Source organism: Sphaerodactylus townsendi, linkage group LG03 (assembly GCF_021028975.2).
Source record: "Sphaerodactylus townsendi isolate TG3544 linkage group LG03, MPM_Stown_v2.3, whole genome shotgun sequence".
NCBI classification, from domain to species: domain Eukaryota; kingdom Metazoa; phylum Chordata; class Lepidosauria; order Squamata; family Sphaerodactylidae; genus Sphaerodactylus; species Sphaerodactylus townsendi.
The window spans coordinates 125,333,202-125,361,147 of NC_059427.1; the positions used below are offsets into that span (position 1 = coordinate 125,333,202).

The window sequence follows — 27,946 nt, forward strand, 5'->3', positions numbered from 1 at the left end:
CACCAGGATTTTATATTTAAGAAACCCTTATTGTTTTAAATAGCCTACTTACTTTCAGTTTTTGAATGTCTCATCTATTTCAGTTATTAATGAGATATAGTTTGGAACAACCGTTAGCAATTCTTTATTGCCCTATGTAGCCATCATGGCATTTGTGCTGCGCAACATATCTTGCCTTAAAAGAGCGCAGGTGCTTCAACGAGGTGCTGCAAACAGTAATGAGAACGAAAAGGCGCCATGACTTGGTACTAATAGCAGGTGATTATGTTCAGAGAGGGGAGACCTGCACGGGCTCAGTGATTATCCCCAGGATGAGATTTGAGTGAAGGATTCCCCAGATCAATTGCTATTGACACATGTAACAACAGTCTGATGGCACCTTTTCCCAGGAAAAATGTAACTTGAAAAGGAGGTGCATTTAGGGCAAAAGATGGATGTTTACTCCTTTCCCCCACCTACAACTTGTGTGCTTCAAATTGCCTCCGAAGACACATTCCCCCTTCCCCACATTGTGCGGTTCCAAACATGCATTTTTAATCCACAGTTCAGCTACCATGCTAACCAGTTTTCACAGTTGTGCTCACAATAGCGAGCGCTCCTTGAACAGTCAGAATCCACATCACTATTCAAAGAGGTATGAAAAAATAATCTGAGAACACTTTTTGGACGATGAGGATGGGGAAAACATGACAAGCTCATTACAAAACCACAGTAGTTGTTACATTTTCTAGTTTTCTTCCTGTCATCTCATTTTTATAGGTGTCAGTTCATAGTGACGTTCAGAATTCTGAGCAGCAACACAAAGCTCTTTCTGGTATGAATTGACACAGTGCTATGGCCTCCACTGGTTTCATGAGCGGGTTTTGGGGTGATTGGTAACAGCATGTAATCCTAACTCTCTTCCCCACTGCCTTTTCCTTCACCCTCCCACTTTTTCCTGCTCTGCTCTGACATGGTGTCCTTGAAGAAGTCCTGGATCCATTTCACCTCTATAGTTAAGTTTAGGGGTTTCTCTGCTCCGGAACAATATGTTGTTCTATTCTATTTACATTTATTGCCCACTCTTTAACACAATCTCAGGGTGGATTACAATAAAACATGCAACATTAAAATAATTAAAAAACACAATAAAACCCCATTAAAAACACAATAAAACCTCATACTAAAAGCCCCATTCTAAAAACCCAGACACAATCTAAAATCTCCCATACCCCACCCACCCACCCATTCACAAAAAGCAGAGTGTACTGACATCCCAAGGGGCCCTCCCAGCAGTGGGGGGGGGGGGGGGGGGGGGGTCAGCCAAATGCCCTGATGAAGAGGATGGTGGGGTGCTGTGTGGTTTCCGGGCTGTATGGCTGTGTTCTAGCAGCATTCTCTCCTGAAGTTTCGCCTGCAACTGTGGCTGGCATCCTTCAAATATCTAAACATGGCTATCATGTCACCTCTTAACCTCCTCTTCACGAAACTAAACATACCCAGTTCCCTAAGTCTCTCCTCGTAGGGCATGGATTCCAGACCTTTTACCATTTTGGTTGCCCTCTTCTGGACCCATTCCAACTTGTCAATATTCTTCTTGAATTGTGGTGCCCAGAACTCCTGACTGACATGGACTGATGTGGATCTAGAAAATCAGTTTCCTCCAACTGTACCTGCAACTGTGCCGTCACCACCTACTTCAGGATCTTACCAAAAAGGGGATATTATCTACCAGGGATAGTTGTTATGATCTTCTGGGTCCCAGGATGCCCACTTCAGAAGGGGGCATACCACTGCCTCCTTCAAGGCGCAAGGTATCTCCCCACTCCCCAAAGAGGCATTCACCATCTCCAGGACCTACCCAGCCAATCCTTCCTGGCTTGATTTAATTAACCATGATGGGCAAGGATCCAAGGAACAGGTGGTTGGCCACACCACTGCAAGCAACTTGTCCATGTCCTTGCATCGCAACCATTGAAATTGATCCCATACAATCTGATCAGATAGTTCTCTGGAGAGTGCCTCAGGATCGTTCAAAATCATGGAATCCAACTCCGTATGAATCTAAGCGAATTTAACCTGAAAATATTTAACAAAATCATCACAGATGACCTCTGAAGACAGCACCAGCCTGGAGGTGGACACCAACCCATCTATCACTCCAAAGAGTTCAGCTGGACGGCTAGATATGGATGTAATGGAGACAGAGAAGTAAACCCTCTTTCCTGCCTTTACCACCATCTAGTAGGCTTGATAATAAGCTCTCACCAAAGTTCAGTTTTCCTCCATCGGCGCTCAAGCCATCATCCTAACTGCTTCATACCCCTAAGCTCTCCCATATACCAAAGGGCTGTCCAGGCTCTACCTGTAGGCTGGGGACACTTCAGAGCAATCGTGTTAGTACTTGTAAGTATGTGTAAAGTGCCAAGAAGTCACAGCCAATTTAACGGCAATTCCAGCAAGTGTTCATCCAAATACCAACCCGGCTTAGCTTCCAATATCTAACAAGATTAGGCTATGCTATACCATTCCACATCCATACATATTGGATTTCCTATACAGCCTTATCTGCGGATACTTAAATTTGGAGACTGGGGCCATGGAGAAACAAACAGATCCTCCTATCAATCAGAGCAAAGCCCAAGTTGGCAGGGAAAAATAATCTGAATTTTAAAATAAACAAAACACACAGACACTGGGGGTTAAAACACCTCATAATGACATAAGCAGGGGGTGGGTGGGAAGAAGAGAAGAAAGCAGGGAAAGATCATGATATATTGTCTGCCAGAATAAGGGAGGAAAGGAAATAGTGTGAGTAGGGGAATATAGTGGAAAGTGGGTAGCTCCTGGAAAGTTCTTGCAGGTTCCCCACCATGTGACTGGGCCCAGTGGGTAGCATTGCATAATTTAAGAGTTTTCCCAGGTAGAGGTTGCAAAGGGGAGGGAAAGAAAGAAAAGGGAAGACCTGGGGGCAGATAAATGTAGGTTAGGGTGAGAAGGAGAGAAGGAAGTGGGAAAAGAGGCAAAACTATGGGGGCTTTCAGGAAAGGGAAAGGAAATGGTGGGGGATGGGAAATTAAATGTCCCCAACAAGTAAATTTGGACTTATATGTCTCCATACCAGAAATGTTCGGAGCCACTGTTCTGGATAAATGAATTCTACACTGGATGGGTGCATCAAGTGTCAAAACAGCATCTGGAAAAAGAAAGAGATTTATTGGAAGTATCCCATCCGCCCCCCACCAGAATATTTTAAATTTCTCCTCTCAGACCATGTCAGGGGGCAGCTACTAGCCTCTAATCCTGAGGGCTGCTACCAGGACTATTCTCCCTGCTCCCTTCATGAAATTATTTTTAGCCCTGGGAAAATCATGTTTCCTCTGAGCAGCCCCTTAATTGCTACTGCTGTTTGGAAGCTGGGAAGCTCATTTATCAGGGGTGGGAGGGAGCCAGAAGTGCCAGATGCTCTCTCACTGGCAAGCCAAGCTTTCCCCATATTTAGATCTCTTAAGACAGGCAGATGTGTCTGTCAAGATGAACCTTGCCCTGGGAACAGCACTTCGAAGATTTTAGGGACTGGGTCAACTCTTGCAATTCCTAATTGCCTTGGCCCCATCTCCTTTCCTGGTGATCCCCACTGGCAAACCTCCCTGTGGCTGCTGCATGTCTGTCCCGCGGAGACAGGGTTGTGGGAGAAGGCAACCATACTGTTGAGTCAGCTCCTCACCCTCCAGTGGAACCAGCCCTTCTGCTGATTTCCTCAGATTGTGCACAGGCTCCTACACTCAAAGCTGAGAGGGGAAATTATGTGCAACTGGAGCTTGCTCCCCCTCCCACACTGGCTGTTATCCCAACATTTCCAAGCCCTGGGGAGCCCAAATAATTTTCACAGAGAACCCATGGGGGAGTGGGGAATCCTACTCCGCTACTGGCTACTTATCTCCCCAAAGCAGAAGGCTGGCACTTCCCAAGTGGCCTGCCAGCTTAGGGCTATCCCAGAGAGGACCCCCCCCCAACTTACTGCAGTTATTGGTTCAGTCACATCCCAGCAGTGACATAGGTATAGATTTTTTATGGGGTGGGTTCGGGGCTCAGGGGGCAGGACCATGCCCCCACCCACCCCTGGGGGCCGCTCAAGCAAGCCAGACATGTAATGGGGGGCGGTTTGAACCCGTGAACCCCTCCCTTACCTACGTCCTTGCATTCCAGGATAACTGTTTGTTCTTTCAGTGTCACCCGCTTCTACCCTAAATCACTCCTCCTTACAAAGATCCTGTGCCAGTGTCTCTTCCTGGCCATCCCTTAGTCCAGCTGGGAGGATCAGCCACCTGGATCAGTGCCCCAGATGTCCTTGCTCAGAAGTGTTTCTTTCTAAAGGTAAAGTTTCCCCTACAGTCATGTTTGACCCTGGGGTACCACTGCAAGCAGTGATTTCATAGGCAAGCCATTTTTGTGGGGTAGTTTGCCATTGCTTTCCCTGGCTATCCTTTTACCCCCTAGCTATGAGCTAGGTACTCATTTACCAACCAAGAAGTGGATGGATGGCTGAGTTGACCATGAGCCAGCTGCCAGGATATCTGACCCACAGGGGGCTCGAACTCCTGATCGTGTGAGTGGCAGTGCAAGCACTTAACCACTACGCCACACGGCTCCTGTTTATTTCTGCCCTCAGCCAAACTCTGTTGGACAGGGGTTTTCTGGCCTCTAGCCAGCTGCTCAGTCTCAGCCACTCTCTAAGGTTCTTGTGAAGTCTACCGTGGGCTTATTTTTCCCTTCTTCCACCCCTTGCCCTCTTGCTTTGCTGAACAGCAAGACAGATCCATTTGCCTCTGTTCAACTCAGTGGTGACTTTGACATGCACATTCTTCCTCCCAGAAGACTGACATCCCTTCTCTGCGCTTGTCCAGCAGAACAGGATGACTGTGCAGGCTAATGACCTTGGACCCTGCAGACCCTCACAAGGACGTGCCTGCCTGGTGCCCTGAGATGGGGAACGTGGTGGGTAGTTCATTGTGAGAACAGGGCAGGCTGCTCTATGCAAAGAGGATGTTCTGTTTTCAGCTCTTGTCGCTTCTGCACCACTGGCATTCTGGGCCTGGGATTAATCTGCCTAGAACTGTTGAGTCATGTGGAATAGTAGAAGAGATAGGGTCCTCTATACATCATGTCCATGCTGCCTTTCCCTCATGGATGGGAACCTGGCCTCACAATCACGTACAGTTTGGGCATAAACTTTACCCAGAACTTGGCTAGGTTGCAGCAAAGACCCCTGCTTCATCAATATCTGGCAGCTGTATATATACAACTATGTGGAATGGAGTCTAGCACAGAACTCAATTTCTGTTCCTAACCTTTCTCCATTGTCATTTAATAATACAGGTTATTTGTCACCCATGGTTCTTACTCTGATGTCACCTGTGACCTACAAAAAGCACAGGTGTTTGGAGCAGAAAAACTGCTGCATGCAAGTTTTGCTTTCTTATAGGACCCACAGGACAGCTCTAGGTCAGAGGGGTCATAATCTGATAGATGTGTACTGAGATATGTAGTAAGTATGACAGAGGCGTAACAGAGCAAAATGGTGCCTGGGGAAAATTGTGCCCCCCGTGCCCCATGGTAGCTATGCACCCCCCTTTACCTGAGCCGACGTGCAGTCCAGGCTCCAGCTAATGCACAGCCCAGGCTTCAGCTGGGGCCGGGGGTGGGGTCTGGCTGGCTGGCTGCTCTATGCAGCCCATATTTCAGCCTCTGGTTCGGCCGACGACCCGCCCGGCCCAGCCCGCCCCCTCTCGCTCGGCCTGACCAGCTGAGGCCTGCCGGGGTGTGTGTGTGTTGTGGGTGGGTCAGAAGTGTGAGTGCGATTTTCCACCTCCCCCCACTTGACTCACCAGGGGGCACCCGGGGCGTTTGTCCCCAGATGTTCCCATTTTAATTATGTGACTGGAGTAGGAGGATATATGGTGCGGAATCCACCTAGTTCTTCTACCTGGACGACTATTTTACATCTAGCTCTTGTTGCTGGACCCTGAAGTTTCGAAAAAATAAAGTAGATCAAGCAAGACTTGCAGGACTGTGAGAATAAAGCATACTTTTGAACTTGCTGTTAGGAGAACCAGCATGTTATAGTGGTAGATGTGTACATCTCTCTCTCTCTCTGCCTTTCTTTGTTCTGATCAAATAAGGATACATGGTGCTTGAGGAAATAGCAAAAAGAACTCAAGCAATACACCAGAAACATGGGGAGAATGACATTTGATTTGGAGACTGTACACAGGTCCTTTGAGAAATGAAGCAGGAGAAAGCTGAGCTCACTCTGTTTGCAGGTAAATCTGTATGCACAAGAACCTGAGTATTGTTAGATGAGCCCTTCCATAGAAAAACGTTTTTACTTGTGCCAGATCAGTGTTCAACACCTTGTAATGTTTAATTATCAAAATGCAACTGCCTGTGAAATGGAATACAGCAAAATCTAATAGTGAAACCTTCTTCCATTCTATTTCAATCTCGTTTTGTGTGTCTTTAATTCAGCAAATTAGTTACTGGCTGAAAATTTATCTTATCTCCCCTGAATTCTAATGTTCCTTACGTAATTATTTCTTAAATTTTTGGAAACATCCTTTTTTTCCTTCCCACTACTGCTACTACAATGGCAAATGTGTAGCACAATGTTTGAATCTTAGAAGAATTTTCTTCTGCTGACTTTAAAATTAAAACGTAATATGAACTGCAAGCCTCTCCTATGCGGTTGCCAATACAGGAGATTCCCTGCCCCATTAGTTCCATTTCCAGAGCACATGGCTCTGTGTAGATTTGCCCTGGTAGCACTGCCAGACTATATAGACGTGTTGCTCTCAAGAGTGGGATCCATATGGAAAAGGCAATACAATACTAGGCGTAAGTTAAAAGTTGTTTACAGCATGACCAGGAACCATTGGACAGGGACGGCAACAAATTGACAAAATAGCAACAGCTTATCAGAATATGGGAAAGGCCCATATTATTGTTGTTTTTCTACTATTGTTGGTGTTTTTCTGGTGTAAATGGCTTCTGGATATGTGAAGCTTGTTCTAATTTCCTTGCTGTCATCTGATTTTGTTTGTTTCTGCTGTTTCAGCTATTAATCCAAGAATGAATTATGCTATTTTAATAAATGCCAAAGCAACCAGAGGAGTAAAATCAAGTTCTTAAGAACAGTGTGACACATATGATCCAGCTTGTTCTCCTCGGGGCCCCGTGCAAAAGAGCTTAGTCCAGTATAATTGCCAGTACATGAAGAAGTCCCTGGCTTCAGTCTCACTTCTCCCATGAACCCACTGCATTGGCCTTAGGCAAGCTGCAAGCCACTCTCTGATTCCACCAGCCAGAGAAAGAGCATCCCAAAGGTGCTTGCTACTCCTTTCCCTGGCAGAAAAAATGCTCTGCTCACAGGATAGTTGCACCTACAGCAGATGTGCGAAAAGAAATATTCTCTAGTCTCTGTCACCAGTCAGAGATCCAAGGGCTGTTGAGCAGGGGGGGTGCTGTATGGTGTATGTGTGAACAAATTATTGAACTGAGTGTTTGTATGCCTGAGAATTGGGTGGATCAAAAAATAAGATATAGTAAATTAATGAAACAGTTGCGCTGAACTACCTTACTGAGATGTTGTAAAGGTTGCTAATATATTCTATGTGAGGAGCATTGAGTACTCTAAAGCACTAAACTCTAGGGATTATTTAAACCAGGGGTCTGCAACCTGCGGCTCTCCAGATGTTCACGGACTACAATTCCCATCAGCCCCTGCCAGCATTGGCCATGCTGGCAGGGGCTGATGAAAGTATAGTCTGTGTTATCTGGAAGCTTGGAAAACTGCAGGTGCTGTTCACTATCACAAACTTGAAACAAACCATCTTTTGCGTACTCTCTATTTACAAAGTAAGCCCAATATGCCAGCACATGAGTGCTTGACTTTCCTTAACATTTTTCTACTCTTGCTGGCATTGAATAAGATAGCTAGGACAGCCTAGATATCCACTCTTTCAGAAAGGCAAGTCCAGGTAGATTTATCTATACAATCCTTGTAAGATATCCTCCTACACATCTGTTTGGGCACCTGTTCTATCTCCCTATTCCTGCCTGAGCTGGCAAAACCCAGAGTTCTTTCTCCAGTGAGAGCCAGGCATGTAGGTCAAAGCTGCTTCCAGATGGAACTCAAAGTTAGCCTGAGGTTGAAGGTGTCAAGCAGGGGGATGGGGGTGGGGGTGGGGTGGGAGTAAAAGGAAGGCTTACCACATGCAGCAGAGGAAGAATATAGGGTGCCCAACTCTAAGTTGGGAAATTCCTTGAGATTTTGGGGTGGCGACAAGGGAGGACAGGGTTTTGTGTGTGGAGGGTGGAGAGTTCTAATGTGCTAAGAAGAAGAAGAGAAGAGAGTTTGGATTTATATCCCCCCTTTCTCTCCTGCAGGAGACTCAAAGGGGCTTACAATCTCCTTGCCCTTCCCCCCTCACAACAAACACCCTGTGAGGTAGATGAGGGCTGAGAAGGCTCAGAAGCTGTGACTAGCCCAAGGTCACCCAGCTGGCGTGTGTGGGAGTGTACAGGCTAATCTGAATTCCCCAGATAAGCCTCCACAGCTCAGGCGGCAGAGCTGGGAATCAAACCCGGTTCCTCCAGATTAGATACACGAGCTCCTAACCTCCTATGCCACTGCTGCTCCTTTTGCAAATAAGAAGAATACTAAACACATTTGGTGCAGATTTAGGGAGGTGCAACAAGGGGGAGTGGGGCGGGAGAGGGAATTAGTGTATTTGTTGGATCCATCTTCTCATTTGATATGCAAATATGACCCACAGTTGCAGTCCAGAAGGCCCTAAGAAATTCACAACAACCACCCAAACCAAGTGTTCTCGGCCATAGTCTTCAGGTTTTCGGTCTAGCTGTCCTGCTGCTCCACCCTCTCCTCCCATTGGCTGACCTCTGTAGGGATGCCATCTGACCACTTTTTAGGCACTACAGCTGTTGTGTCGTTGCCACTCATCTGGGACTTTTAAAAAAATCATTAAACAGTCATTTCCCCAGATTTATAATCTTTGCTTCTTACATAATAGGCCATTGTTGCTTAGCACAGCCTGGGGATTTTCGCTTACCATCTCATAACCCTGATCAGTTTAATTAAAAGTGTTACGATGTGTTCATTTTTTCACCATTGGTGCCTCCTAGGTCATATTAAATGGCACGTTAAGATACACAAATTAAAACTTTAGAAATTAGGCTTCTCAACCAGATATTGGCTCCTTGCTAAAATTGAGCTCTTCTGCAGGGTGTACTGAACAGCGGGGGGCAGGGGGGAGGATTCCTACTAGATGTGTACAGAGAAGAGTATAGTTACTCTGAATTCCACAGTTGTCTTCAGTGCCTCCTTAACATTAGTTTCCATAGGATGTGTCAGATTAAGTTAGTTCTTGTAGTGGCAACTAAGGCAGATAGCTTTTGAAACACCTATAGTTAAAAATAGGACTTACTGTTATCAATAAGACTTTTATCTATCCACCAATGGCATTTTATTCTAAGTTTGTGCTGCAAACTGCCAACTTTACTACTTTACTACTGCCTCAACAGTGACAATTCAAAACATAAAACAACGCTTATGTACACTCAGTCTAAAATGTCAGCGTGACATTAGGAAATGCTTATTTAGTCGAAAGGGTTAAACCAAAGCTGAAGAAAAGCATTCAAGAGCAATGCGGGACTTTTGATCTTCCAAGATTCTGTCAATGCAGACATTGGTGGAGTTCACAGTTCACCTCAATTGTGAGTCAGGATTCTGCTTTCTACTGAACCAGACCATCAAGGAAAGCATTGTCTGCTGTGGCTGGCAGCATCTCCGGTTTCTAGAGTCTGGGACAGAGGCCTGTCACACCAGCTACTACTAGATCCTCTTAACTAGAGATGCTGGGGACGGAACCTGGGACCATCTGCATGCAAAGCAGCTGGTCTACCACTAAGTCATGATCCCTCCTGTATGATGTCCCCTGGAAGTTCTTCCAGATAACGTATCCAAGGGTATGGTTAAAGCACCCTGGGATTCCTAGATAAATAAACCAGAGATTAAGGAGTTGAATGGGGACAGAGACTCAGAAATAAGCATTCCTGCAATTACCTTGAACTTTCCTGACTATGTAAGCAAATACTAATTAGCTCCCATCCAGACACGTGCAAAAGTGACACATGATAAGCACAGGAGAGTCCAGGGAGCATCAAGACCAGGATGGTGGATTCTGCACTGGGCAAATATAATGGGTGTTGAGCGTAATACAAACTGGGGGGGGGGGGGGGGGGGGGCTTTGCACAGATCCCGTTCCCATTTTATTTCCCACAACCCAGGATTTTTGAAAATTGCTAATTCTTTTGCAAAATCCTGGGTTGGAGCCACTCCCACATAAATAGCCAGGCAGAAGGTCCTTTATTTCCCTCCCTTCCCTCACACCATCCACAGTTAGGGAGAATTTGGCTGCCTCAGCAATATGTTCATTATTCCCCGGCCATTGCAGGGAGATCCCTTTTTCCTTTTAAAAAATGTTGTGTGTTGCACAGACACAGCTACTCAGGTGCAGCCGATCATATTGTGGAACGATGGCACGGCTGCGGGAGTTCATTTCTACAAATGTATTGCAGGAAAAAAAATTTTAAGACAAGCATCTCTGTGTGAAGGCGTGAAAGCAATCTGGATTATTTCCATGGGCTCTAGTCACTACCTACACGGCATGCATTTGAGCAGGAAAAAGGGAAAAGGGTTCCTTTATAACAACTGCAACCTGTGAAACGTTTGCTGTGCGGAATCCACCATTGTGCTCAGGATGAGGCTGATTTTTGACACCTCTAATGAGTGAGCTTTGCTAAATACCCTGAAGCATGTCAGCCAATCTGATCTAGGAGAAAAGTGTGAATCTAAATATAATTATTAGTTAGACCCTAACTGTGAAAACAGAGCCTTTCTGTTAATCCACCCCGAGATAAAATTTCCTTGCCTTTTTACACGTCCACTTCATCTGATGTCCTACAGCCATTATCTCGGAGGAGGGGGAATACCCCCAAAGTATAACAGGAAAATTCCTAAAATCCTAATGGAGTTATATCTAAATTGCTTGGATTTTGAAAAAAAAATTGCCTATGTTATAAATGAAGTGCAATGTTAAAAGCTTTCCCAGTCAGTACTGGAGTTTCTAAAATTGTTAGAATGGATGAAATTATCAATTTCACAGGTCAAGTCACTGCATGTAACCCTGACTATCCCCAAAGACCATCTGGCCTTTTGTTCTCCCCATTTATGTTCTCTGCAAGTTACAAAGAATTCTCCATTTTCTTTCTCCGTAGATGCAGTGTTCATCAGTTGCTCATATAGGAGCTTCCAGGTGAGCTGAGTGGACCTGGTTGCCAAGGCAACTGTGGGGTATCATACTTCATGCAGTGAGGCCCTGCTTCAAGACATTATTTTAAAGGGTATCAAGCAAATACACTGTAGCATCAAAGGACATCCTTCCAGAAGTGGAAGGCTAGAGGGTCTCTCTAAGTGAAATAAACTGGGTGACAAATAGAGGGAAACCCAGGGCTGAATGTCCTGAGTGTAACTGTTCGTTTCCCCTACACCAATGTGACAAGGGTGGCCAAGTGAAAGGAACAGGACATTAATCTCCTCCTCCACTATTTGTTGTGCTTGCATTCACTGAATCTGTTTGCCAGCTGTTGAATCCTGTGGCAGGTATTAGTCACATTCCATCTCAGTTTCTCAAGACACAAGCCTGTCTACTCCTGTCACTGGCTGGCACCTACACTTTAGAAAACAAGACCCACAAAGGTATACTTGCTTACTGGAAACACTGTGCTAGGATTCCTCTGCAACTTGGCAGCCGTGGTGCTAATGCTGATTCCTAGGCAAGCAGGAAGCAGAGGAGAGCTGCCCTTTCTGAGAGACTTAGTCTGGCCAAGCTCATGGGCTTACTTCCTTGGATTTGGGGGCCTGACCACTAGCTTTGTGGTGCTAGGATTGTCACCATCTGGGTCACAGTGTTGGTCTGCCTTACCTGGCTTAGGCTTTGTGACAGTTTTGTATACAAAGAACTAGCTCTCCTGGGGCATTAAAGTGGAAATCCATGTAACAATCACACTTTGTCTCCTTCCGGCCCTACATACCATACAACTCCAGTCATACATACTTGAGCTGTGGCATGTGTAAAATTGGCAAAGCCAGCACATGTCACTGAGTGCACCAGCCAGGAGGAGCGAACATTATATATTCCCTCAAAAAGAAAAAAAGAGTGAGCCCTTGAAATCTATTGCTGGATATACCTGTGTCATCTTTTCCACAGGAACTTATTCCTATGAAAGGAAGGCAACTCAGGGATCTGGCACTGAACAGAACACTGCTGTACCACCTATCTCTTGTCAGGACTCAGGGAGATGCTGCAGCAGCCTTCCCTGACCGGCTCTTCACCACCTGGCCTTGGCACTGTGTCTTGCGCTTTGGTCAACTGTGCCGCCTGCATTTTGCAGCCTCCAGCAGCCATGGCTCTTTGCCCCTAGATGGGAGAACTGCTGCAGCCTCTCTGTGGCCCCTTCCGCACATGCAGAATAATGCACTTTCAATCCACTTTCACAATTGTTTGCAAGTGGATTTTGCTGTTCCGCACAGCTGGGAAGTACACTGAAAGTGGATTGAAAGTACATTATTCTGCATGTGTGGAAGGGGCAAGAGTCTTGGTGAGAGGCAGAATGTGTGCAAGACTGTGGAGGGGGCTCAGGATTTGTCCCCAGGGGGGAGGGGGGCGGTGAGCAACAAGGGAGAAGGAGACTGAGGCAGTGCTGGTGAGTGCTGCAGCTGCAAAGTCCCTCAGAGAAAGAAGGGGGACATGGCTGAAGGGACCTCCAAACAGGGGAGCTCAGGGAAAGGGGGTGACTACATAGAGGGGATAAGCAGGATGGATGTCCAGGGCAGACTTTTACGGGGGGGGGCTGCAGATCTGATGTCCAGGGCTGATTTTGCCTCCTTTTTCTTGGGGTGGGGAGGGAGCTCAATGGGAGAATGTTGTCCTCCCCTGAAGCTGCTGTTGTCTTCAGGCAAACTGATCTCTGTAGTCTGGAGATGAATTGTGTTTTCAGGAGAATGCCAGTCTCCTCCTGGAGGTTGGCAAATCTAATTCTTGCGCTACTCCCTGCTCTCCCTGTCTCCTTTTCCTCTGCCCCATCAGGACAGAAGTACTACAGGCTCCCACCTCCAACCTGGGAAAACCCCTTCCTCCTACCTTCCACTTTCTCTGCAGGCAACACATTTCTCTCCATGTTCCCTGGAGAAAATGTGATGTCAACCTACATCACACCTCAGCTGTGAAAGGAAAAAAGCTTGTTAAAGGACTATAAAGGCAGGGAGAGAGACGCAGAGTTTAGCTCTGCTCCCTCCCAATATAGGCTGCAAACAGAGCATCCATTTGGTTGCCAAACACCAGGTGGGGGCTGCAGTTTGTTCAGATTTACAAACTACAGAGATCAGTTCCGCTGGAGAAAACGAAGACTTCGGAAGGTGGACTCTGTGGTATCACATCCCTACTGAGTTCATTCCCTTGCCCAGACTCTCGGCCATATCCAATCTCTGCCATTAGATCTCCAGGCATTCCCAACCAGGAATTGGTAACTCTGTATGTACACTCCACCTGTTGCCACTGCACATTTCTGACAATAAGATGGATCACAGGGTGTTCTCCTTTGATTTGGCTCAAATAAGAAAGCCCTGTGAGGCCCAGGAAGTCTGTTCACAAAGACATAAATGTGAGGGTGATAGCCGTCCCTATTTGGGACTCACGCTTTTTTGTGATGTGTCCCACAGCGCCCCCAACCATAGAAATTGTCGGCTAGGGAATGTGCTCCTGCTGACACGTGCGCCTTGACCCGCGGGAGCACCACTACTGCTCCCTGGGCTCCCGATGGAGACAGGGGAAGCGCCCCCAGGAAGACACTGCTGCCTTTGGCTCCCGTCAGGAGACGAGGCGCCCAGAAGGCCTCGGCTGCAGTGCCTTCTGAAATAAGAGAAGCGCCGCGATATCTCTTGTAGCCCCGCTTTTCTTTTTAAAACATCTGGTCACCTTACGCAAATGGCATGTGGAACCCATTTTCGATAGGAGTAAAAAATCCCCATTGTGAAAGAAACCATAGAGAAATACTTGTTCTGTCTGTCCTAAAGCTACTCCTGATATATTTAATTATATGAGCCCTCTTCATTCTGTGCTATTATTTGAATTGGATTTATATTTATTTAAAACATTTTTATGCCACGTGTAGCCAGCAACCCTAGTCTCAGGAAAGCTTGTTCTACATGCCTAACATCTAACAATTTACAGATATAAGGCTGATGGGTAATTTTGAAGCATCACCCCAATCTCAATCTGAAAAGGAAAACAAAGCTGGTGTTTTATTGGCCACCAGTCCAGTTGTTAGAAGGGTGATTTCAGTGTTAATTGCCTTGAAAGAAGAATATCATCACCTTGTAATTTGTAAATAATTGTTGAACAAACAGCACCTGGCTAATAACTTGCTACCTCTTAGCATGTCAATTAAATTAAATGAATTTTGTCAGCTTTTATTAATGCTATATGACAAAATTCTGTAAAAACACTGCTAGGCATAACTTGTACTTGGGTCTCTTCCCTGCATATCATTCCAGGGTCTGTACTGCCAGATGCCTGCTATTTTACGCTCTTATGTTCAGAACATCCTAGCTCTGACTCTACAGAATATAATTATAGAATGGATGTTATAGTACAAAATGTAGCCCCTTATTTCAAAACATCCTACTTCTATAGATAATCTGGGGAAAATGCTGAGAATTTTGATATTTTTATCTGGTAAGCTCATGCTGTGAACATGTGCTCTGGGCTTTTTGATTGGGACTAACCGAGAAAGTCTTAAATTCTGGGATGGGGGGTGTGTGTCTCAGTTCCTTTTACTTGCAGGAAAGAAGGAAAAAATGGAACGCCTGCAACATTTTGCCCTTGGCCTGAGGAAAGAAAAGCTCTTGAAGGACAGATGTGCCGCATCCACAACATCCCTGCTGGGAGCGGAAAGGAACGCTCTCTCTCCTCAAGACCCTCCTTCCAATAAACAAGCATTAGAATTGCCCTGACTCATACACACATCCCCCTTCGACCTTGACTGCTCAAGAGAAAGGCTGGGGGGAGAAAGGAGAGCTGCTCTCTTGTTCAGACACAAAAGGATTAGCTCCCAGTGCGTTAATAGTGCACACTCCATGGCTCGCTTGGCATGAACCTCGCAGCGACAATCCAACACAGCAAGGGGCTTCAGTGCTTGGCTGGGGAGGGGACATTTGAGGCAGAAATACTGGCATGCGATGCCAGTATGAGGCTTCGTCTGCCAACAAAGCCCCATTTCCCACTTGGGATTAAATAGCTTCAGCCACTCTTAGGGGATGCTCATTAGATCTATCACCTACACGTACTTTTGCCAGTGACCTACAACAGATTGCTATTTTGGTTCTTTCCCACCTCTCCCCCTCAGCCTGCTTCTGCTTTTTAATTCTGATCTTTATTGCCTGCCACTGTCCTAGCTTGTAAGTCTTTGCTGCATAAAAAGAACAGAGTAAATCATAGTTATGATAGAAAGTATCTGATTAGCTGGGATACCTCTGATGTCACAAGCAGTGGATTAATCTGATTTGTGCAGCATCTCACTTGTATTTGGTGGTGAAATTGCCATTGATGCTGGTTTTTCATTATCCTGATGGGAGGATGCAGGTGTGTGTGTTTTTTTTTAATACTGAGCCGAAGAAAACCATGCCGTAAGCATTTTTACTAAAATGAGAGAAGCATTTAGTAACATCAGAGTCAGGCTCAGATCTTCGTGATTTTGAGAGGTCAGTCCCAGATCTATAAGCTCTTCGAAAAGGGAAGGGGCCATGGTTGAGTGGTAGAGCACGCAGAAGGTCCCAGCTTCAATCTTTGGAATCTCTAGTTAAAATTATCAGATCCTAGGTGATGTGAAAGTCCTTAACCTAAGATCCTGGACAGCCACTGCCAGTCAGGATAGGCAATACTGACTTTGGGCGTTTCCCCACTCACCCCGATCCCCCCAATGCCGCGCTGCATCCCTGGCACGCGCCCGGGCGTCCCCATGACCCCGCGGTCATCAAAAGGCGCCGTTTGCAAGAGCGCTAGGGATGCCATGCACTGAGGGGGTGTGACAGCGTCGGGGCGGCTGCACTGTCACCGCCCCTGTCGTGGGGAGTGCCCCCGGACCCCGCGCTACTTGAGGAGAGTAGCACGGGGCTTAAGGTAAGTGGGGAAAGGCCCTTTGAGAGACCAATGGTCTCTTTTAAGGCAGCTAAAGATGTCCATATATGTGTATCAAATAAGAAAACAAGGAAGGGGAATTCGGAATAACTATTCAGATACCACCCATTTTGAAAGATGGTGAGGAGGAACCATCCAGAAAACAGAGAATAATTGTATTATTACTACAGGAGATAAGAAAATAAAAAAAATAAAGGACAGCCAATTAGACACCAAAATGGATTCAACTGTCTGTTTTGGGAATGTGGTTTGAACCCCTCAGAGACTTCAGTGGAATCTATCTTTGTGCTATAGCGTAGCAGCTTGTTCTGATGTTACACTATGTATTTTTTGAAGATCTATTCCTTGTTTTTAGGAGACCAGAATTGGGAAAATAGGAATCAAGGCAGTCAAGACCTCTCTCTAAGTACTTATTTGTAGTAAGGCGGCTTTACCAAAGCCAGACCTTGCCTGGAACAAACTGCACGTGCTAACAGTTACATCTGATGGAAATGCACTGAAAAAATGAGAGTAAAGAAGAGGGCAAGACCAGTAATGTATTCCAGAACTATTAATGATTGTATATTTTCATATGAGTTAAGGTACTCTGGAGGATATCAGATTAACAAGGTGATCAGAATGGAGGAGAGTAAAAAGACTGAAGTATTCCCTGCCTGTGCTGGATTTAAAGATGAGGGCAGCTCACCCTCAGGGCTCCAAGGAGAAGGTAAAAGGGGCAAGAGCTACCACAGACATTTGTCTGAAACAGATTTTTCTTATTTGTATGAGAAGGGAAATACAAAACATGCAGAAACAAGGACGTTATAGATACAGTCACAGAAGTGGTAGAAGAAGAAGCAACAAGTGGGGAGGGGTTGTGGTTCAGTGTTAGAGCATCAGCTTGGTATGCATAAGGTCAAAGGTTCAGTGCCCACTATCTCCAACTGAAAGGTACCAGGTGACAGATGATGTAGAAGAACTTGGAGAGTTGCTGCCAGTCAGAGTAGATAATACTGACCTTGATGGACCAATGGTCTGACTCAGTATAGGACAGCTATTACAATTAATCTTGTTCATTTATGTAGGCAGCTTATTATTTATGGGAAATTGGATTAAACTGTTATCAGCCAGACCCGAGGAGAGATATGGGTGCTGTTTTTAGGAAGAAATGCCTCTCTACCTGTCAGACCTCCCCAGTATAGGCTCTTCATGGAAGCCATGTCAGATATTGGCTCAGTGGTACCAACATGGAAAAGGCCAGCCTTGGCACGTCTCCTGTCCACTATTAAAATGCATAATAGCCAGCCTCATTTTTCCTAAAACAATCAGGAAAGACAAAGCCTAGCCTGGGAAACTATTCCCCGCCTCGAGACTTCAGCACACCTGCCTCCGATTTAACAAAGGACATCCTAACTAATGAAATCAAGGTTTACTCTTCAATGCACTAATCCTATCTTCCTCTTCCTGACTAACCTCTTGGAAAGACCAGCTCCATTTGAATCAGAAAAGACCCGGAATTGTGATTGTATCAATTCCACCCAAAATCTAATCATTTCTGGATACTCCCCAAGCTTGGAATATTAAGCCAAGCATCCACCTTTTCTCTTGGAAGATTAGCTCTCTTAGCATTTTCCGAGGGCCCAATTTTCCTACACTGCCCACCTTGCTGTTGGTGTTTAGTTTTTCCTGGCTTGAACTCTGATCTGGTTATATTGTTCCCAGAGCTGCCTTTTACTCCATCTCTTTGGAGCTCAATGCAGGAACTGAACTCTGCTTCTCTTGGACCGTTTCTTTTCTAAATAAGGTAATTATTGCCTCCCCCATGAAATCTCAATCTATTCCAGGTCTATTCCCTCAACTCTATTTATATCCTAGGATTGTGTGGATTCTCTGTGTGCTTGTTTTATCATCTGTGTGCCTGTATGTTTATTATATACCGCCCTCCTCCTTCGGGGGAGGGCGGTATATAAGTTCAAATAATAATAATAATAATAATAATAATAATAATAATAATAATAATAATAATAATAATAATAATAATAATAATAATAATAATACTTTCATTTTTCCAAATAAAACTGTTAGACTTTTGGTCTTTTGTGAATTTCTAAGGAGAAAAACCTACCATAAAACGTGATCTCGTGGTTTCTCCCTCTTGCATAGCAAGATCTGTCCCACTAATTCCCCACTCTAAAAGGGGACAGATCCCAGTATTTTGAGTAACAAGTCTAGAAAAGGTTAAGATTGGCTCCTGGAAAATACAGCTTTTTAAATGACTGGTCCCAGTTCTGTCACAAGGCAATCCAGTCTCAGATCTATTTAATCGCACTTTACCTACTCTATAGGTAGGCTTTTCCTATTCTGTAGGTAGGCTTTGTAGGTGGGTTTTTCTCCTTAGAAATTCACATAAGACCAAAAGTTTATTTCCTACTCTGTAGGAAAAGTACCTAAATCGCACAGAAGCCCAATATATGATAACTAGAGAAATCTCCTTCCTGTGAAGCCCACACATTACAAGCAGGTACTCTGAGCTCTTCAGATTCCATCATCTGAGGACCAAGAACTGTCCCAGAGTCAACTGTGCCTTCTCAACCTGTTGTGTGAGAATGGAAAGCACTGGAAGACCCACTAATACAGCTGGTTGAGTGTGTTGATAAGATGCTGAGCAAAGAACAGCTCACCCAGAGGCCCTGTTGAATGAGTGCAGAAAATAGGGTTGCCAGGTCCTCCCGGCTGGGGGTGGGCGGAAGAGTTGACATCTCCAGGGAAATTCCTGGGGAATTCCTGGAGATTTGGGGTTGCAGCTTGGGGACAATAGGGATCTCAGTGGGGTACAATGCCATAGAGTCCACCCTCCAAGGCATCTATTTTCTCCAGGGCAACTGATGCAGGCAGTCTGGAGATGACATGTAATTCCAGGGGATCCCCAGGAACAATCTGGAGGCTGGCATCCTTAGCTGAAAGATGTCTCAGATGAGGTGGGGAAGGGTGCATGGTTGTCATAGTTGCAGCTGCCTGGGTTCATGTGTCAACTTTCTGAAGTCTGCATATTTCATCTCGCACCTTATTTGTCTTCGCTTTGCTAGGACTATGCAGAATCAATAACTCACCAGCAGAGTGAAGTCTTACTTTTACTTTGCCAGAGAAGAGAACTTTGGAAGGGTTACCAGCTGCCACCTGATATTTGGGACAGTGACTCAAAGCTGCAAGTGTCTATGTGTGCTTGAACAAAGCACACATAGGGAGACTACTGCTGAATATTTTTCTCAATGAACTGATCAATTCTTCAAGAGACCAAAAAGCAATCAGAGCTGGAATAAGAACAGCAGTTGTGCTCTCTAATACCTTCCCTATCTGTGATGCTGCTGCTTTTAGTACTGATGGGTCAATTGCAGAAAATCCACAAAATTGCAGCAGTTATTGTAATGCACAGGCCGCCGATTGACCCACGAGAACTCATGGTGAGTAAGGCTTGTTCAAACAGACTCCTCTATTGACACAGCCCAGCTTGAAGTTGAAGCACAAAGGGCACTGTGGAGAGACTGAGGCTGAACCCAATGGACTCTGCATTGGGCCTCCAATCATTGCAAGAATCCCTGGGGGAAGTAGCTATGGGGAAATCATTCAGCATTCACCAGGGTCCCTTCAATGCAGCCACAGGCAAGGGGACATTACTTGCTAAATCACTCATCACTCACAGGCACAAAATGCCCATGCTAAATCACTCATCACTCATGGGCACAAAATGTATCCAAGTAGGCAACACTTATAATGCCACCATCCTAAGCAGAACTACATCCCTGAGTCCCATTTCCTTGAACACTATAAGGATTGTACAAAAGTCTGTAGACTGTGTCTATTGCATACTCATATCCCAGAAGATATTATTCAGTTCTGAGGCTCAAGTTCTGCAACACAGAGATATTCAACTATGTGTAGTGGTATTTTCTGCTAAACAACAGAACTCTTTAACTCTTCAATGCTTTCTGATAGTTTTTCCTCCCCCCCCCCCAAAAAAAAACCATTACTGTAAATATATAAAGATATTTAATATAATCTACTTACCCACCTTTCAGATTGGTCTGTACCAAGGCGTACATTCCATCCTGCCCAACTAGATTTATGTGAATTAGTTGCAAAATGAGGTTTAGTGATTAATTGGAGCTGGAGTTTGTTTTTTATAGGGCACAGATTCTGTTTCCAGCAGCCAGTATTGAATCTGGGAAACTGAAGTCTTTAGATACTTTCTTAAATGGGGATGGAAGGAATCCATCCCATGTTTTTCAGCATGCAGAGAAATAGTGGTGCAATGGTTTCACTGTGCTCTCTGGCACCAGTTTTCCAATGCTGAGATTTTACCACTCTTTTGCTGACCTACCGTCAAGCATTTATGATGGTACAGTAAAATAGCAGTAGAAATTAAGGGAGGGGATCTAGACAGAGTGGCACAATTACACAATTACACAATCATTTGACTGTTCTTTCCAACTCTGCTCGATACATTCAGTCTTCATGTGTACAAGCATGCAGGGTTACGGAATCAAGTCTCCTATAAACTGTGTTTAAATGGACAGACTTCCTCTGCACGATCTGGTTATCTGAAGAGGTGCCTCAAAGCATGGACAGTGTATTTTCTCATGACTAAGCCAGCACGTCCCCGTCCACCAGAGATTAGGGGTTAAGGCTTCCTGGACCGAAGCCATGGCTTCTGGGTAGGCTTGAACTTTGGCTATCATTTTACAAATTAAGCACTGGATAGCGGCCAACCTTGAAGCTGAAAGGATCTATGTAGTTCAGCCCCTGGACACTCTTCTCAGAACCTATTTTGTCAGATACGGCATGAGAAGTTGGGGCTATCCTATCATCAATATGCTCCATCAAGAAATGAGAAGAAAGGTGAATGGGTGAACTTGAGATACGTTAGAAAAAATACGTTAGAGAAAATTAGACTCTTCCCTATTGTATCCAGAATTGTTACATACATAGCTTTGCTATGCCCACAACCAAAGAGTAGAGATTGCCTCAGGGTATGACTGGAGAGGACATGATACTACAACCAGGTCAACATTACCATGGTCAGTGTCTGAATGGAAGCCCCTGGGAATTCCATGAATGTCATCTGGATTCCCATGATGGAAGGAAGACTAGATATAATTAATTAATAATTACTACCTATCTTGGTCCAAACAACAGCATGTAGATGTTTACAGTCAGGGAGAATCTCATTAAAAAATTGGAAGTAATCAGTGAGACTTCCTATGGTCTATGCTCAGTAGGTCAGCACTCTGTGCATCTGCTGCTCTCTTCAACAAATGATCTTTAGTGTCTACTGGTGTCTGTTAAGGCAATCCTAAATAGAGTTAGGAGAGCAGGCCACTGAAGTCAATTGGCTTAGTAGTGTGTATCATTGCTTAGGACTGCAGGGTGCCTGTGTTCTTCTTTATTAAAATACTTGAAATTCCTCAAAAACTGAGGATGCAGATTAGACCGACATGCAGATCAGATGCTAAAAAGACAGATAGTATAATCCTGAAAATGTTGAACGTCTGCATAACTGATTTTCACTGCTGAACTACAGATTTCCTGCAACAGAATTTAGAGTTTTAAATGTACATGTATATGAAAGTATGTAGGCATTTATATGCTACTTTCCCCCCACTGGTGACCCACAGCATCTTACAAAAACTAAGAAAACTATCACATAAACAAAGAAATGAAGAAAAACACACAGATGCAGAAATCCAAATCCTACTACAAGAGACGGCTTTCTATCTTCATGGTTCCTGCCATTTTGGAAGGACAGTGATGGAGTGTCTTCAAATGACACACATGGGTGAAATACAACCCTTCACAATACATCTAGTCCTTTTCATTTGATGGGGCTATGCTAGGATAGGTGGGAGCGGGCTGATGCAGTGGGGAGGGGTAATTGCTGTAGGTCATTTCAAGGAGTCTGAGTCAACGCTCTGTCCTATAGTAGAGAACAAAGCGGTTAATTAAAGAGGGACCGTCTGCTGAAATGCAGCTTTTCTAAGAATTCAGTGTACAGAACAGAAATGTCGTCACCCTCAAACAAGAGAAACCAAGTTTAACAAAACAATATTAATAATAAGTGGAGCCAATACCTAAAGTCTTCAACTGTTGCCCTAGTATAAGGATCAGAGGTCAGAGCTAACTTTGGAAGCAAACAGGAAAAGATTTCAACTCTGCAAATGCAGAGCAAGAGGCTGATACGATTGCTACACTCTCTTTTGGTGTCCATAATCTCCTGTCTCATGGGTGATGAAAGAAGAGGGACAGATTTATCTGGGGGCAGATCCGCATGGGCTTCAGATCAATTCTCACACACATCGTGTCCAACACAGAGCAGTTAACCAAACAATGTCCTTCACAGAAAGGGAAACTCAGAGGTGGTTGTGGGTTTTCTATCTACTGTCATGCAATTATCCTGCAGCAGTGAGTGCCAGAGGTTGCTGGTGATGCAAACAGTTTGGAAAAGTTTGCATGAGATGACAGCATATATAGAGAGGAACAATATTGACAGTAAACCCAGCTAGGATAGCATTAGTGCTAAACCAACCCATTCCCACTCACTGATCTTCAGGACTCATTCACACAATGGCTATTTTCTAACATCTCCAGTCAAAATGTCAACAATGCCCAGAGAGGAAAATTCCTCTTGCATTCTGTAAATTTACTGCTGCAAGATTATCCCATGTATTCTAAGCATTTGTAACAAACTTGGCTGAATGGTCCAAAGCTTTCTTCTGCCTGCATACCGGTTTAACACACTTGTTGTGGTTGTTTTCAATTCCCTTTTAGTGAAAATAGCAATGTCTGTGACTGAGTTCAGTCTTCACTGAATTGTGTGGCCTTCGTTATTTGGCAATGTAGTGAATTAACAATGGATTTTCATGTGGACAATTTCTTCCTTGATACTGCAGTCTCTAATTTTACAAAAGCAATGACCCTATTTTTTCCAACCCTAGTGCATTATTTTATTTTAAAAAAACTGATTGTATATTATAACTATGAATTGTATATTATAACCATATTATAACTGTGTATATTATAACTATATTATAACTAAGAATTTTGTAACTTATTTAAATAATTCCCATTGTTTTATGGGTGGTTTTGGTGGGTTGTTGTTTGTATGGGGAAATCTCCCTTTTTGTTTCTGTTTTCCTGGGCAGTGGGCGCATAATCTTTTCTGTTATCCCCCTCCTCTGCACACATAGCAGATTGTCATTAGTATTAATTAGAACCGAGTCCTGCCAAGCATTAGGTGACTGGTTGCATGGCCAGGCTTCTGTGAGAGGCTTGGGGTGGGAGACGGAGCACAGAGCAGTGGTGTGACTTTAGGGGAGTAGGTGACAGTGCAGTAGTAGCAAAGGCACACGAGGCAAAACAGAAAAGAAGCAAGGAGGGCATAAACAAGGCACAGAGTTGGCAGATGGGCCACTAGAGCTAAACTCTGATACAGCCCCCAACAGCTTTCTTTTCTCAGAATATGACTGAATAATGGGATTCTTGCCACAGTAACTGCAGCGTAAACATGCTGAGATGGAAGGCCCAGGGCAAACCTTTTACAATCGGGGGACTGCTTCAGAGACTGCGATCCACGCAGTGTTTCTCAGTAGTTAGTACGTTGGCTTAGTAGGGTCTGAAAAAAACAGGTATAAAAAGCCTGCCATGAAGTTTTCCAGGAGATCTCGCACTAGTAATCCTCTCCCAGTCTAACCTACCTCACAGGGTTGTTGCGAGAGTAAAATGGACTAGGGGAAATCTATCTATCTATCTATCTATCTATCTATCTATCTATCTATCTATCTATCTATCTATCTATCTATCTATCTATCTATCTATCTATCTATCTATCTATCTTACGCTCCAGATACTCGTTAGACATTATGTCGAAGTCGGGGGGGGGGGGGGCTATCTTGACGTTGAAACGGGCCACTGACCTTGGGCACGGGGTTTTGGGGACCCCCCCCCCCCCCCGCTGCTTCGCCTGTTTATTCCTTGAAGCCGTCAAGGGATAAAGACAGGGGGGCCACGTGGGTGACCCGGGTGGAGGCGGCTGCCTCTGCCGGCTTGCCTGGGGCGCAGCGCGTACGGAAGCAGAGGGACCATCCTCCGGCTGCTGCGATGGGCGCGCAGCTCCCTTCTGTTCCGCGGGTGACCCAGAGACGCGCGGGGATCTCCTTCAAGTACTGCGCGGAGACCCTCCGCTCCCCCTCCCCGGGCGGAAAAGGCAGCGGCGGCGGCGGCGGCGGCGCCGAATGGCCCCTTCCTTGCGCGCCCCTCTCCCTGCCGTGCGCTTGAAAGTCCGCATCCCCTCCGGCGCAGGCGATTCAAACGGTACCTGGCTAGTCCCCGTGGTCGGCGCCGCCCGGGCGCCTGGCAGGGCAAAGGGTCGAGGTCTTCGGCCGCGGTCTGGTCTGGTCTGCCCGGCGTGGGCGCCGCAGCCGGCTCCGCTCAAAAGTTTTGCAAAGCTGCGACTGGTTGCAGCCGCTGCCCGGCTCCGGAGGAGGGACCGAGGGGCTGGCAGGGGGGCCGCGGGCGGGAGGAGGGACCCAGCCGCTGCCAGCTCAGCAGGTGCGGGGCCGCGAGGGCGAGTGGACAGGGAGGCGGCCAGACCCCAACGCCCCCCCCCCCCCCGCGAGGCAGCGGAGGCCGCCCCTCCCCGAAAGGGCCCGCAGCGCCTCTGGCTCCTTCCCGCCCAGAGCTTTTAACTTTTCGCTGTTCTCGTCCGCGATCCTGAAGCCCCCCTCCGAAGGGTGGCGCTGCCAGCCAGGGCTGTGGAGACCGTCTCCTGTCCCCCTTTCTCCTCCCTGGCCTGAGAGATGCATACTTGGTTCCTCACTGATATCAACACTGAATAGCACTGGAGAAAGCCCCGATCCTGGTGGTCATCTTCTCTAGTGGAAGGAGATCACATTCAAAACGCTTGGACTAATCGAATGCATCGTTCTGTGGACGGGGGCTAAGAAAACGTCTGCTTCACCACGCTGCCCATGGAGTCTGAAACTTTGTAAAGAAACAGGGCATCGAGTGATCCAGTTAATCCAATGTAATAATCCCCCTCCTTACTTTAGAGCCTTTCAGGGGTCAGCGGCGGCTGCTTCTATGCGATATAGGACTTGAAGCTGAATTTCTGATGCCTTTCCTCTCATGCCTTTCTAATATCAGGTCAATCACTCATTTTTTTGTCATTTAATTGCTGAGAAAATGCACCACTCTCCCAATGGGCATCTTTGCATATCTTTGTTTTTTATTTCACAGTCAATTGGGGCTATATTTGTAGTCTTCCTCTTCCCCTCCTTTTCTGTTGAGGCTATTTTTCCAAACAAAAATGTGCAATTTGTCATTAACCCTCTCCCCATGCCAGATTTGAAAAGTAATCAATAGAACATATTACCAATTTTAAAAGAAAAGACTGTTGGTGGGTGGAGGGAATACAGTCTCATTAGCCTAACGTGTGCCCCGTATAAATTGGATGAAAAATCAATGTGGCTTTTGCAACAGGAAGTTGCATTCTTCTGGAGCTCTTTGAAAGCATTAGCAAGCAGGTAAACAGCAGAGATCCAGAGTTGTAGACAATATACACTTGGATTTCCATAAAGGTTTTGACATGTCTTTCTTGAGCAACTTGGTAGATATCAGGTACGCAAAAGGATCCTTTCCAGAATCTGTAACTGGCTAAAGAAGAAGACACAGAAGGTAGAAGAAACAAATGGACAGTTCTGGAAAAGAAAATCACAGGACCTCTATGAGGATCTGCATTGCTGAGAATCATGTTATTTAATTTTTCAATTTTATCTGGAGTCCGAGGAGGGCAGTGCTGTCGCCAGGTTTGCAGATGACACAGCATTCTTCAGGACGGTACAAACCCAAGCAGACTGTGAAGAACTGCAAGAGGATCTCCCAGACTTTTAAGAAAGAAAAAAGGCAAACAAGGCTAATTGTGTTTCATTCTGCACGACATGTACATAGATGAGTGACTGACTGTGGCTACCCAGGAAAGCTATCTTGGGGGTATGGTGAAAACATCAACTCCTCATGTGACGACAGTGAAAAAGACAAATTCCATGGTTATTAGAACAGAGAATGGAAAAAAACAGCCAGTACCCAAAGTGCCGTTTTACAGATCTTTACATGTAGATCACAGCAGCTGCTCTTGAAATAACTCTATATGGTACTGGTTGCCATGTTTTTCAAAGGATACCAGGGAGTTGGAAAAGGCATACAAAAGTACAACCAAAATGATTCAGAGCTTAGAACCTGTTCCATGTGAGGGAAGACTAAAACATATGGTGCATTTGAGGTTTTTTTTAATTGACCTGGGATGTGATTAAACGTGTGAAATTATGGTTGATGTGAAGAAGAGGTGGTGGCAGAGGAGGAGTTTGGATGTATACCCCACCTTTATCTCCTGTAAGGAGAGTCAAGGTGGCTTACAAGCTCCTTTCCCCTCCTCTCCCCACAACAGACACCTTGTGAGGTAGGTGGTGCTGAGAGAGTTCTGCACCAAAAGTGACTAGCCCAAGGTCACTCAGCAGGAATGTAGGAGTGCAGAAACACATCTGGTTCACCAGATAAGCCTCCACCACTCAGGTGGAGGAGTGGGGAATAAAACCCGGTTCTCCAGGTTAGAATCCACCTGCTCTTAACCACTACACCACACTGGAGTGACAGTCACTAGTCTGGACAGTTTTAGAAAGTGATGGGATACATTCATATCTATCAGTGACTGTTAGCTCAGATAGTAGTGGTTGCAGTGTCAGACTAGGATCTGGCAGACTCAGGTTCAAATCCCCACTCTGCCTTGGAAGCTTGCTGAATTACTTTGGGCCAGTCACACACTCTCAGCCTAACCCACCTCACAGGGCTTTTTTGAGGATCAAATTGAATGTTGTAAGCAGCTTTGGATCCCCACTGTGGAGAAAGGTGGGATATAAATTAAATGAACTAACTTAACACTAGTCAAATGGAAACTCCATATTAGAGGCAGTAAGCAAACATATCCTAGAGATGAATCCACACAGTTCTCCATTTTGCATTCATTGCTGCAACAGAGAAGCGTGCCTTGGCAACAGAGCATCCACACAGGAGTCTTTGCACACTTTCCTCTGGCTGCCATCTCTGCAACTTTTTTCCCTGCAGCTTCACTGGTGGGATGTTTGAGGGCTTCCTGCTTAAACCATTAAATGGTACAGAACACTGCAGCAATGGCCAATTTTCTTTAAAAAGCCCTTAGCATCAATCTTATGGTGCAGCAGGAAAATTGGCAGGTGTGAGAGAAGGAGGGAAAATGGAACTGACGTGGGCAGGATTTTTGAAAATGCCCACCTGATGTCCAGAGAGCGTGATATAGTGTTCAGGCCTGTGCTCTTCCCCCACAAAAAATCAAAGGAAAGTTTGAGAAAGAATGTGCTGAAGACTGAAGATGAGGAAAAGACAATTTGTGCACAATTAGAGCACAGTGTCATGTAACTGGTAAGAAAAATGCTCCACCGTGGACACCAAACACTCCCATGTTGAAGCAAAGTAATCTCTGGTACTCAAGTCTACCTTGCTTCACCCTTTGTGAGTTTCATTTGGCTTCCTTACCTATATTGTTAGGGAAAATGGTATCTGAGCTGGCTTTC

General features: G+C 45.4%; 1 protein-coding gene across 3 annotated transcripts in view; it reads right to left on the reverse strand.

Moving 5' to 3' along the window:
• Positions 1-24,982, reverse strand: part of GCGR (glucagon receptor) — a 48,635-nt gene extending 23,653 nt beyond the window's left edge. The window contains exons 1-2 of one of the 3 annotated variants that reach the window (XM_048492178.1): positions 24,661-24,982; positions 3,101-3,175 (exon numbers count right to left, since the gene is read on the reverse strand). The gene's annotated coding sequence lies outside the window, so the exon portion shown is untranslated. Of the gene's footprint in view, positions 1-1,840; positions 1,885-3,100; positions 3,176-24,660 lie in introns of those variants that run through there. The other 2 variants (XM_048492180.1, XM_048492181.1) reach the window with 2 other exon arrangements.
• Between the last annotated feature and the right edge of the window lie 2,964 nt (positions 24,983-27,946).